This window comes from Arachis hypogaea, chromosome 16 (genome assembly GCF_003086295.3).
Source record: "Arachis hypogaea cultivar Tifrunner chromosome 16, arahy.Tifrunner.gnm2.J5K5, whole genome shotgun sequence".
NCBI lineage: Eukaryota > Viridiplantae > Streptophyta > Magnoliopsida > Fabales > Fabaceae > Arachis > Arachis hypogaea.
The window spans coordinates 119,266,697-119,277,621 of record NC_092051.1 but is presented as its reverse complement, the minus strand read 5'-3'; the positions used below and the strand labels follow the sequence as shown (position 1 = coordinate 119,277,621).

Here is a 10,925-nt window from a genome sequence, read left to right as displayed (position 1 = left end):
CTTTTGTTTTCAAACTACGACTCTCAAATACTTTAAAAAAAAATTAATAATTTCTTAAATACAAATTAAATGCAGGAATTATATTCCTAAAGGAGAAGAAAAGCGTATAGATATTATATACGACAAAATTTACTTTATGTTCTAAACTTTTCGAATTCTTAATATTATGAACTGTTTTATCGAACATATATATATACACACACACACATAAACTTTTAGCTATTAGCAGAAAGTAGGAATATTTTATCTTGGTCGATATAAATAATAATCAGATTGATATTGCGATGCTTAACAATCCATGATGAACTATACCATTTATGTAAGAGAGAGAATATATTATACCTTATTGTCATGGTGTGATACAACTAAGAATACGTAAGTTAGATATTTTATAGGAAAAGTCTCCAGTAACTTTTTTAAATTTTGGCCAATATGTATCCAACAAAGAAAAGTGAGATAAAATCTCATACCAATTTCACACCATTAAAATTATCATTAATAACTATTTAATGGTTATAAATTACAAAAATTACTGACCCCTAGCACTCCTATATTTTATATATGAAGCCATACAATAGTTTGAGTAATGTATGATCATTAGTTTTATTACTTATTAATAACGAGGCTAATAGTGTATCAAAAGTTTATATCAAACAAAAAATCAAACATGAATGAATAATACGAGATCATTTAATTTGTTTAACTAGTACTTTAATTTCACAGTTTAATTTGAGGAAATGATATTAATAAAAGTTTTCTGAAGTATTGTAAATAAGCCCATATTTCTCTACAAAAGTATGAAGGAAATTGATCATAAACAATGTCATCTCACTCAAATAACAAATAATAATGAACACATTTTTCTGTTTGTAGTTTGAATATCGTAATGAGAGAATTAAAATGTTTTTGAAATTGTCAAGGATAAATTAAGCATCGAACAAGAAAATATTAGAGACTGACAAACTACTATTTTATGGTTTATTTTGTGCTCAATTGAGTGGTTTTATCAAGTCTTTGTACACTTATTCATACAATTTGCATAATTTTACAATTCCTTTCCAATTTTGTATATGATTGAAAACTTGCTTCCTAAGCCTTTAAATTTTATATTTTTTTTATTCTCTTTATGCCATTCGATGCCTTGATATGTGTGTTAAGTGTTTTCAGGCTTTATAGGGAAGGAATGGCTTAGAGGATGGAGAGGAAGCTTGCAAAAAGGGAAGGAACACAAGAAACTAAGGAGCTGACCAGCGAGGAACGACGCGCGCGCGTACCTAATGCGTGCGCGTGAAAAGCAAAATTGCACTGCGACGCGTGCGCGTGCTTGACGCGTATGCGTGACATGCGCCACGTGCAGAAAGTGCAGAAGACGCTGGGGGCGATTTTAGGGCTGAGTTTGGACCCAGTTTTCGGCCCAGAAAACACAGATTAGAGGCTACAAAGTCGGGGAATCATTCAGAATTCATTCATACAACTCATTATTCACACAATTTAGGTTTTAGATGCAGTTTTCTAGAGAGAGAGGCTCTCTCTCTCTCTCTCTTTAGGTTTTAGGATTTTTAGGTTTAACTATTTTCAATTTCAGATTTCTACCTTAGTTTAATTTAGTTTTCTCTTCTATTCTTATTTATTCTAGCACTTTAGTTTCTCTTCTCTTGGTGATTTATTTATTTATCCACTTTAGTTTATGAATTATCATGTTTGATCTGATTTTCTATTTAATACAATTTGAGGTATTTCATATTTATGATTGCTTTCTTTAATTTGTGTTATTGATGCTTGCAATTGGTTGTTTGGATTTTATTATCTCTTATTGCTTTTCTATACTTTTATGTTGTGCCTTCCAAGTGTTTGACAAAATGCTTGGGAGGACTTTAAGTTAGATTTTTATACTTTTAGCTCGAATTGAGTAATTGGAGACGCTTGAGTTATCAATCTCCTTTGTTGATTGATAATTGAAAGTTGCTAATTGACTTGAATTCCACTAACTCTAGTCTTTCCTTGGGAGTTGACTAGGACTTGAGGATTCATATTGATTTATCCATTTAACTTACCTTCAATAGTTAGCGGTAAACTAAGTGGGAGTGACGTTAGGATTTTTGCCAGTAAAGAATTTCATAAAAACATTCGCGTTGTAGATATAGTCTCTAAACTGACAGAAATCCCTTCGTACAAACGTTTTGGTTGTCACAAGTAACAAACCCCTTAAAATTGATAACCGAGTATTTAAACCTCGGGTCGTCTTCTCAAGGAACTGCAAGGAAGTATGTTCTTATTATTGGTTATGGAGATTGTAGAATTGGGGGTTTTAAGAATGAGGGACAAATATGACAATTGATTTAAATAGCAATTAAAATAAATAAATAAATACTGTAAAGCAAACTTTTGGCAAGGTATGTGAAATTGGAAGTTCAGACTTAGTTATTCTTATCAACAACAATGAAAGTTGAATCTTAATTCCACTTGGTCAACCCTTACTAAAGTAAAGGAAAGTCAAGGGACTAATTAGTTTGATCTTCGAATCCTATTTATTTCCTAAGAAAAGATTGGGATTATGGAAGTTCAATTCAATTAACAAAGATAACAATTATCAATTATGCTGTTGAATTGGATAACTCCTGAGTTACTGATTCCTTAACCAAGACCAAAAGGAGAAAAATAAATCTACTTGGAATAAAAAATGTCTTCAGAGTAAAAGTAACAATAGCATGAATAATAGAAATCAATATTAAACTGAAATACCTCAAATAACATTAATTCAAATAATCTATAACATGAAAGGATTCATAAAGTGGCTTGCAAAAATAAATAAAAGGAATATTGAACCTGATCAAAAGAGATAATCCTAAAAGTGAATAAAAATCCTAAATCTAATTCCTAATTCTAAAGAGAGAGGAGAGAACCTCTCTCCAAACTAAATCTAAATCATGGAAAGTAAAAATTGGCGAGCTCTCCCTGAATGGATGCATTCCCTCACTTCATAACCTCTGGTCTATGCCTTCTGGACTTGGATTTGGGCCAAAAAGGGCTTCAGAATTCGCTGGGAGCGATTTCTGCAATTTCTGGTGCGTGGCCTCTGTCACGCGTCCGCGTGGGTCACGTGGTCATGTCGTTCGGAGCTTTTCCTTGCCACGCGGTCGCGTCAGTCATGCGGCCGCGTCGCTGCTTCTTTGTGCGTGGCACGCGATCGCGTCGTCCATGCGATCGCGTGGATGCCAGTTTCTTCAAGGACTCCGTTTTGTGCTTTCCTTCCATTTTTGTATGTTTTCTTTTTCATCCTTTAAGTCATTCTGCCCTAAAAGATCTGAAACTACTCAACACACTAATCACGGCATCGAATGAAATTAAAGGTAATTAAAATAATTAATTTAAAAGCATAGGAAACATGTTTTTCACATACATCACATAATAAGGAAGGAGAAGTAAAACCATGCAATTAATTAGAATAAGTGGGTAAAGAGTTGAATAAATCACTCAAACTAAGCACAAAATATACCATAAAATATGGGTTTATCAACCTCCCCACACTTAAACAATAGCATGTCCTCATGCTAAATCCAAGGTAATAAGTAAGGTTAAAGTGATGGAATGTTATGCAATGCAATCTAATCTAAATGCAACTACCTAAATGCATCATGCAATTCTACTTTTCTATTCACTCATATATAAAGCTTACAGGTAGTTAAATTAATTCACATTCTCAAGGAGTCATATATGTATATATAGCAAAGCCTTAGATAATCAATAAGCACTTTTACAATTGAGATGGGAGAAAAAAAAAAGAAAAGCATTTTATGAACTTGCAAGACAATTAGATAATTCAAACAAAGATAAATGCTAAAGAGCTATTGAACCCTCACTGGATTTGTGTTTACTCTCTAGTCACTCAGTGTTTATTGGGTTAATCACTCTATTCCTCTTTTTATTCTTCCTTTCTATAACTTTGTTCTTCATCTAACCAATCAACAATTATAGAATACAGTCATACCAAAAATCATGAGGTCTTTAATTAAGGTTGTAATGGGGCCAAGGTAAAGGTAAGGATATATGTATAAGGCTAAGTGAGCTAATAAGTGAATCCTTAATTAGACTAAGATCTCACCTAACATACATACTTAGTAAAACAAAACTTCTTTACCTATTTTCCCATGTTTTTCCCACTTTTGGATGTTACATGCTCATGTTTCAATTTTTATTTTTATCCCATGTGCATTGCTTTTATTTTGCATTTGGGGAATTCTTTTTGTATCCCCTTTATTAAATACTGAAAAATAACTTTTTTTTAATGATTTTTTTAATGCACATGGTAATTTAATCACTTTGATTTCTCATGAGCATGCTTCCCAAAATTTCTTAATTTGAGTTATTTTATTCCTTTCGAATTTTTCTACCTTTTGTTTTTATCATCCATGTTCCCAATAGGTTTTCCACATTTTAAACTATTCATAATTTTCTATCTTAAGCTAACCAAGGATTCAACTTGGGATTTTATTTTATTTTTCTGCTTAAGGCTAGTAGTGTGGCTAATAGAATAAAAAAAAAGGGATTTAAAGGCTCAAGGGGGCTAACAAGGGTGATGTGAAAGGTAGGTTATTTTTGGGATAAGTGAGCTAAAATCAAATAATGGCCTCAATCACTCTTTTGGTATGTATCTATATTCTATATTCTATATTCTATAATTTGACATATAGATTAAAGCAAAGTAAAGAACATCAGAATATAAAAGAAGGGCGGAACACACAGGAATAAAAATTATGGTTTAAATGTAACCATACAATTAAGCTCAAAACTCACAGGCTATGTGTTCTCTAGCTCAAAAATCATTTATCACTTATGTATGTCATGCAGGTTTAGTTAAAAATTCTCATTATTCTCAATGTAAAGATGGAGCAAGCAAGAAAGCCCATTCATGGAGCTCAAGAGGCGCAGGAAGCTCATCACCATGAGATCCCGGAAATGCCTCAAATGCATTTTCCTCCACAAAACTATTGGGAGCAAATCAACACTTCCCTAGGAGAATTAAGTTCCAACATGGGACAATTAAGGGTGGAACATCAAGAGCACTCCATCATCCTTCATGAAATTAGAGAAGATCAAAAAGCAATGAGGGAGGAGCAACAAAGACAAGGAAGAGACATAGAAGAGCTCAAGGACATCATTGGTTCCTCAAGAAGGAAACGCCACCATCACTAAGGTGGATTCATTCCTTGTTCTTATTTCTCCTGTTTTTCGTTTTCTATGTTATGTGCTTATCTTTGTTTGTGTCTTATTACATGATCATTAGTAGTTAGTAACCTTGTCTTAAAGTTATGAATGTCCTATGAATCCATCACCTCTCTTAAATGAAAAATGTTTTAATTCAAAAGAACAAGAAGTACATGAGTTTTGAATTTATCCTTGAACTTAGCTTAATTATATTGATGTGGTGACAATGCTTCTTGTTTTCTGAATGAATGCTTGAACAGTGCATATGTCTTTTGAAGTTGTTGTTTAAGAATGTTAAATATATTGGCTCTTGAAAGAATGATGACTAGGAGACATGTTATTTGATAATCTGAAAAATCATAAAAATGATTCTTGAAGCAAGAAAAAGCAGCAAAGAACAAAGCTTACAGAAAAAAAAAGGCAAAAAAAAAAAAAAAATAGAAAAAGAAAAAACAAGCAGAAAAAGCCAAAAGCTCTTAAAACCAAGAGGCAAGAGCAAAAAGCCAATAACCCTTAAAACCAAAAGGCAAGGGTAAATAAAAAGGATCCCAAGGCTTTGAGCATCAGTGGATAGGAGGGCCTAAAGGAATAAAATCCTGGCCTAAGCGGCTAAACCAAGCTGTCCCTTACCATGTGCTTGTGGCGTGAAGGTGTCAAGTGAAAACTTGAGACTGAGCGGTTAAAGTCAAGGTCCAAAGCAAAAAAAAAGAGTGTGCTTAAGAACCCTGGACACCTCTAATTGGGGACTTTAGCAAAGCTGAGTTACAATCTGAAAAGGTTCACCCAGTTATGTGTCTGTGGCATTTATGTATCCGGTGGTAATACTGGAAAACAAAGTGCTTAGGGCCACAGCCAAGACTCATAAAATAGCTGTGTTCAAGAATCATCATACTGAACTAGGAGAGTCAATAACACTATCTAAACTCTAAGTTCCTATAGAAGCCAATTATTCTGAACTTCAATGGATAAAGTGAGATGCCAAAACTATTCAAGAGGCAAAAAGCTACAAGTCCCGCTCATCTGATTGGAGCTATGTTTCATTGATAGTTTGGAATTTATAGTATATTCTCTTCTTTTTATCCTATTTGATTTTCAGTTGCTTGGGGACAAGCAACAATTTAAGTTTGGTGTTGTGATGAGCGGATAATTTATACGCTTTTTGGCATTGTTTTTAGTATGTTTTTAGTAGAATCTAGCTACTTTTAGGGATGTTTTCATTAGTTTTTATGTTAAATTCACATTTCTGGACTTTACTATGAGTTTGTGTGTTTTTCTGTGATTTCAGATATTTTCTGGCTGAAATTGAGGGACTTGAGCAAAAATTAGATTCAGAGGTTGAAGAAGGACTGCTGATGCTGTTGGATTCTGACCTCCCTGCACTCAAAATAGATTTTCCGGAGCTACAGAACTCAAAATGGCGCGCTTCCAATTGCGTTGGAAAGTAGACATTCAGGGCTTTTCGGCAATATATAATAGTCTATACTTTGTCTAAGTTTAGACGACGCAAACTGGCGTTCAACGCCAGCTCTCTGCCCAATTCTGGTGTCCAGCGCCAGAAACAAGCTGCAAAGTGGAGTTCAACGCCCAAACTGGCACAAAAGCTGGCGTTCAACTCCAAGAATGACCTCTCCACGTGTAGACTTCAAGCTCAGCCCAAGCACACACCAAGTGGGCCCCGGAAGTGGATTTATGCATCAATTACTTACTTCTGTAAATCCTAGTAGCTAGTTTATTATAAATAGGACCTTTTACTATTGTATTAGATATCTTTGGATTATGTTTTGATCTATTGATCACGTATGGGAGGCTGGCCACTTGGCCATGCCTACCCTCTATTCACTTATGTATTTTCATACGGTAGAGTTTCTGCACTCCATAGATTAAGGTGTGGAGCTCTGCTGTTCCTCAAAGATTAATGCAAAGTACTATAGTTTTTCTATTCAATTCAACTTATTCCGCTTCTAAGATATTCGTTTGTACTTCAACCTGAATGTGATGAACGTGACAATCATCATCATTCCCTATGAATGCGTGCCTGACAACCACTTCCGTTCTACCTTAGATTGAATGATTATCTCTTAGATCTCTTAATCAGAATCTTCGTGGTATAAGCTAGATTGATGGCGGTATTCATGAGAGTCCGGAAAGTCTAAACCTTGTCCGTGGTATTCCGAGTAGGACTCTGGGATTGAATGACTGTGACGAACTCCGAACTCGCGAGTGCTGGGCGTAGTGACAGACACAAAAGGATAGTAAATTCTATTCCAGTATGATCGAGAACCTCCAAGATGATTAGCCATGCAGTGACAGCGCATCGGACCATTTTCACAGAGAGGAATAGGATGCAACCAACGACAAGGGTGATGCCTCCAGACGATTAGCCGTGCTGTGACAGAGCATCTTGGACCATTTTCCCGAGAGGATTGAAAGTAGCCATTGGCACTGGTGACATCCTTACAAAAAGCCAGCCATAGAAAGGAGTAAGACTGATTGGATGAAGACAGCAGGAAAGCAGAGGTTCAGAGGAACGAAAGCATCTCCATACGCTTATCTGAAATTCTCACCAATGATTTACATAAGTATTTCTATCCTTCTTTTATTACTTATTTTCGAAAACCCCATTACTATTTTATATATCTGCCTGACTGAGATTTACAAGGTGACCATAGCTTGCTTCATACCAACAATCTCCGTGGGATTCGAACCCTTACTCACGTAAGGTATTACTTGGACGACCCAGTGCACTTGCTGGTTAGTGATGCGAAGTTGTGAAGATATGTTTAGACCATGGTTCTGTGCATCCGTTTTTGGTGCCATTGCTAGGGAATCAATTTCGAACAACAATTCACAACCTGAGTAACAATTTCGCATACCAAGTTTTTGGCGCCGTTGCCGGGGATTGTTCGAGTTTGGACAACTGACGGCTCATCTTGTCGCTCAGATTAGGTAATTTTCTTTTTGTTTTCTTTTCAAAAATTTTTCAAAAATCTTTCAAAATTTTCTCCTTTGTTTTTGAAAAATTAAAAAAAAAATGTGTTTTCAAAAATATATTTTTCTTTAGAATTTTTAAGAGTGAATTCTAATGTTTCATGAAACATGTTGAATCCTATCTGGCTGTAAAGCCATACCCAAACTGCTTTGGGATTGGTCTTCAACTAATCACCTCAATGGAGCCATGTCCAATTCTTCTGGATAGGGTATGTCAGGCGTGTCATGTCTGAGTTACATACTAAAGCTTGGCTGGCTTTTAAGCCATGCCTGACCCTTTGATTGGAGCTTTAGACTAAAGAGCATAAGATTCCTGGAATTCATATTAAAAATTTTGGAATCCTTATTTTCCTTTTTCAAAATAATTTTCGAAAAAAATTCCAAAAAAAAAAATTTAGAAAATCATAAAAAAAAAATATTTTTGTGTTTCTTGTTTGAGTCATGTGTCATGTTATAAGTTTGGTGTCAATTGCATACTCATCTTGCATTTTTCGAAAATTCATGCATTCATAGTGTTCTTCATGATCTTCAAGTTGTTCTTGGTAAGTCTTCTTGTTTGATCTTGATGTTTTCTTGTTTTGTGTTGTATGATGTTTTTCATATGCATTCTTGCATCCATAGAGTCTAAGCATCAAAGATTTCTAAGTTTGGTGTCTTGCATGTTTTCTTTGCATTAAAAATTTTTCAAAAATGTGTTCTTGATGTTCATCATGATCTTCATAGTGTTCTTGGTGTTCATCTTGACATTCATAGCATTCTTGCATGCATTCATTGTTTTGATCCATAACTTTCATGCATTGCATCATTTTTCTTGTTTTTCTCTCTCATCATAAAAATTCAAAAAAAAAAAAAATATATCTTTCCCTTTTTCTCTCTCAAAATTTCGAAAATTAGATTTGAATTTTTCAAAAATTTTTTAAAATCTAGTTGTTTTTATGAGTCAAATCAAATTTTCATTTAAAAAAAAATCTTATCTTTTTCAAAATCTTTTTCAAAAATCAAATCTTTTTTTCAATTTTTTTAGTTATTTTCGAAAATTTCAAAATTTTTTTTCAAAAATCTTTTTCTTAATTTTACATCATATTTTCGAAAATAACATCATCAATTAATGTTTTGATTCAAAAATTTTAAGATTGTTACTTACTTGTTAAGAAAGATTCAAACTTTAAGTTCTAGAATCATATCTTGTGATTTCTTGTGAATCAAGTCATTAATTGTGATTTTAAAAATCAAATCTTTTTCAAAACTAATTTCTATCATATCTTTTCAAAAATATCTTCTTATCTTATCTTTTTCAAAAATTTGATTTTAAAATATCTTTTCTAACTTCTTATCTTATCTTTTCAAAATTGATTTTCAAAATTTGTTTCAACTAACTAACAAACTTTTTGTTTGTTTCTTATCTTTTTCAAAACTACCTAACTAACTTTCTCTCTTTCTAATTTTCGAAAATATCTCCCTCTTTTTCAAAAATTCTTTTTAATTAACTAATTATTTTAATTTTTGATTTTTTATTTTCGAAAAATTACTAACCTTTTTCAAAAACCATTTTCGAAAATCACTAACTCTTTTTCAAAAATTATTTTTGAAATTTTTCCTCTCTCATCTCCTTCTAATTATTTATTTATCTACTAACACATCTCCTCATCTCACATCTCTGCTCTCCTCACCCTTGTGTTTCTTTCCTTACATTACATTCTTTGTCCCCTTCCTTTCTTCCACTCACACAGGGACCTCTATACTGTGGTATAAAGGATCCCTATTATTGTTATTATTATTTTTTCTGTGCCCTCTTCTTTGTCATATGAGCAGGAGCAAGGACAAGAATATTCTTGTTGAAGCAGATCCAGAACCTGAAAGGACTCTAAAGAGGAAACTAAGAGAAGCTAAATTACAACAATCCAGAGATAACCTTTCAGAAATTTTCAAACAGGAAGAGGAGATGGCAGCCAAAAATAATAATAATGCAAGGAGGATGCTTGGTGACTTTACTGCACCGAATTTCAATTTACATGGAAGAAGCATCTCCATCCCTACCATTGGAGCAAACAATTTTGAGCTGAAACCTCAGCTAGTTTCTCTGATGCAGCAGAACTGCAAGTTTCATGGACTTCCATCTGAAGATCCCTTTCAGTTCTTAACTGAATTCTTGCAGATCTGTGATACTGTTAAGACTAATGGAGTAGATCCTGAAGTCTACTGGCTCATGCTTTTCCCTTTTGCTGTAAGAGACAGAGCTAGAATATGGTTGGACTCTCAACCCAAAGACAGCCTGAACTCTTGGGATAAGCTGGTCATGGCTTTCTTAGCCAAGTTCTTTCCTCCTCAAAAGATGAGCAAGCTTAGAGCTGATGTTCAAACCTTCAGACAGAAAGAAGGTGAATCCCTCTATGAAGCTTGGGAAAGATACAAATAGCTGACCAAAAAGTGTCCTTCTGACATGCTTTCAGAATGGACCATCCTGGATATACTCTATGATGGTTTATCTGAGCTATTAAAGATGTTATTGGATACTTCTACAGGTGGATCCATTCACCTAAAGAAAACGCCTGCAGAAGCTCAAGAACTCATTAACATGGTTGCTAATAACCAGTTTATGTACACTTCTGAGAGGAATCCTGTGAGTAATGGGACGCCTATGAAGAAGGGAGTTCTTGAAATTGATACTCTGAATGCCATATTGGCTCAGAATAAAATATTGACTCAGCTTGTCAATATGATTTCTCAAAGTC

The 10,925-nt window shown here is 34.1% G+C and overlaps 1 non-coding gene across 1 annotated transcript; it reads right to left on the bottom strand.

Annotated features, from left to right (window-relative positions):
- Window positions 1–10,531: 10,531 nt before the first annotated feature.
- Window positions 10,532–10,639, bottom strand: LOC112761518 (small nucleolar RNA R71). The gene has a single exon (XR_003181910.1). It is a non-coding gene; the product is annotated as a small nucleolar RNA R71 (small nucleolar RNA).
- Window positions 10,640–10,925: the final 286 nt, after the last annotated feature.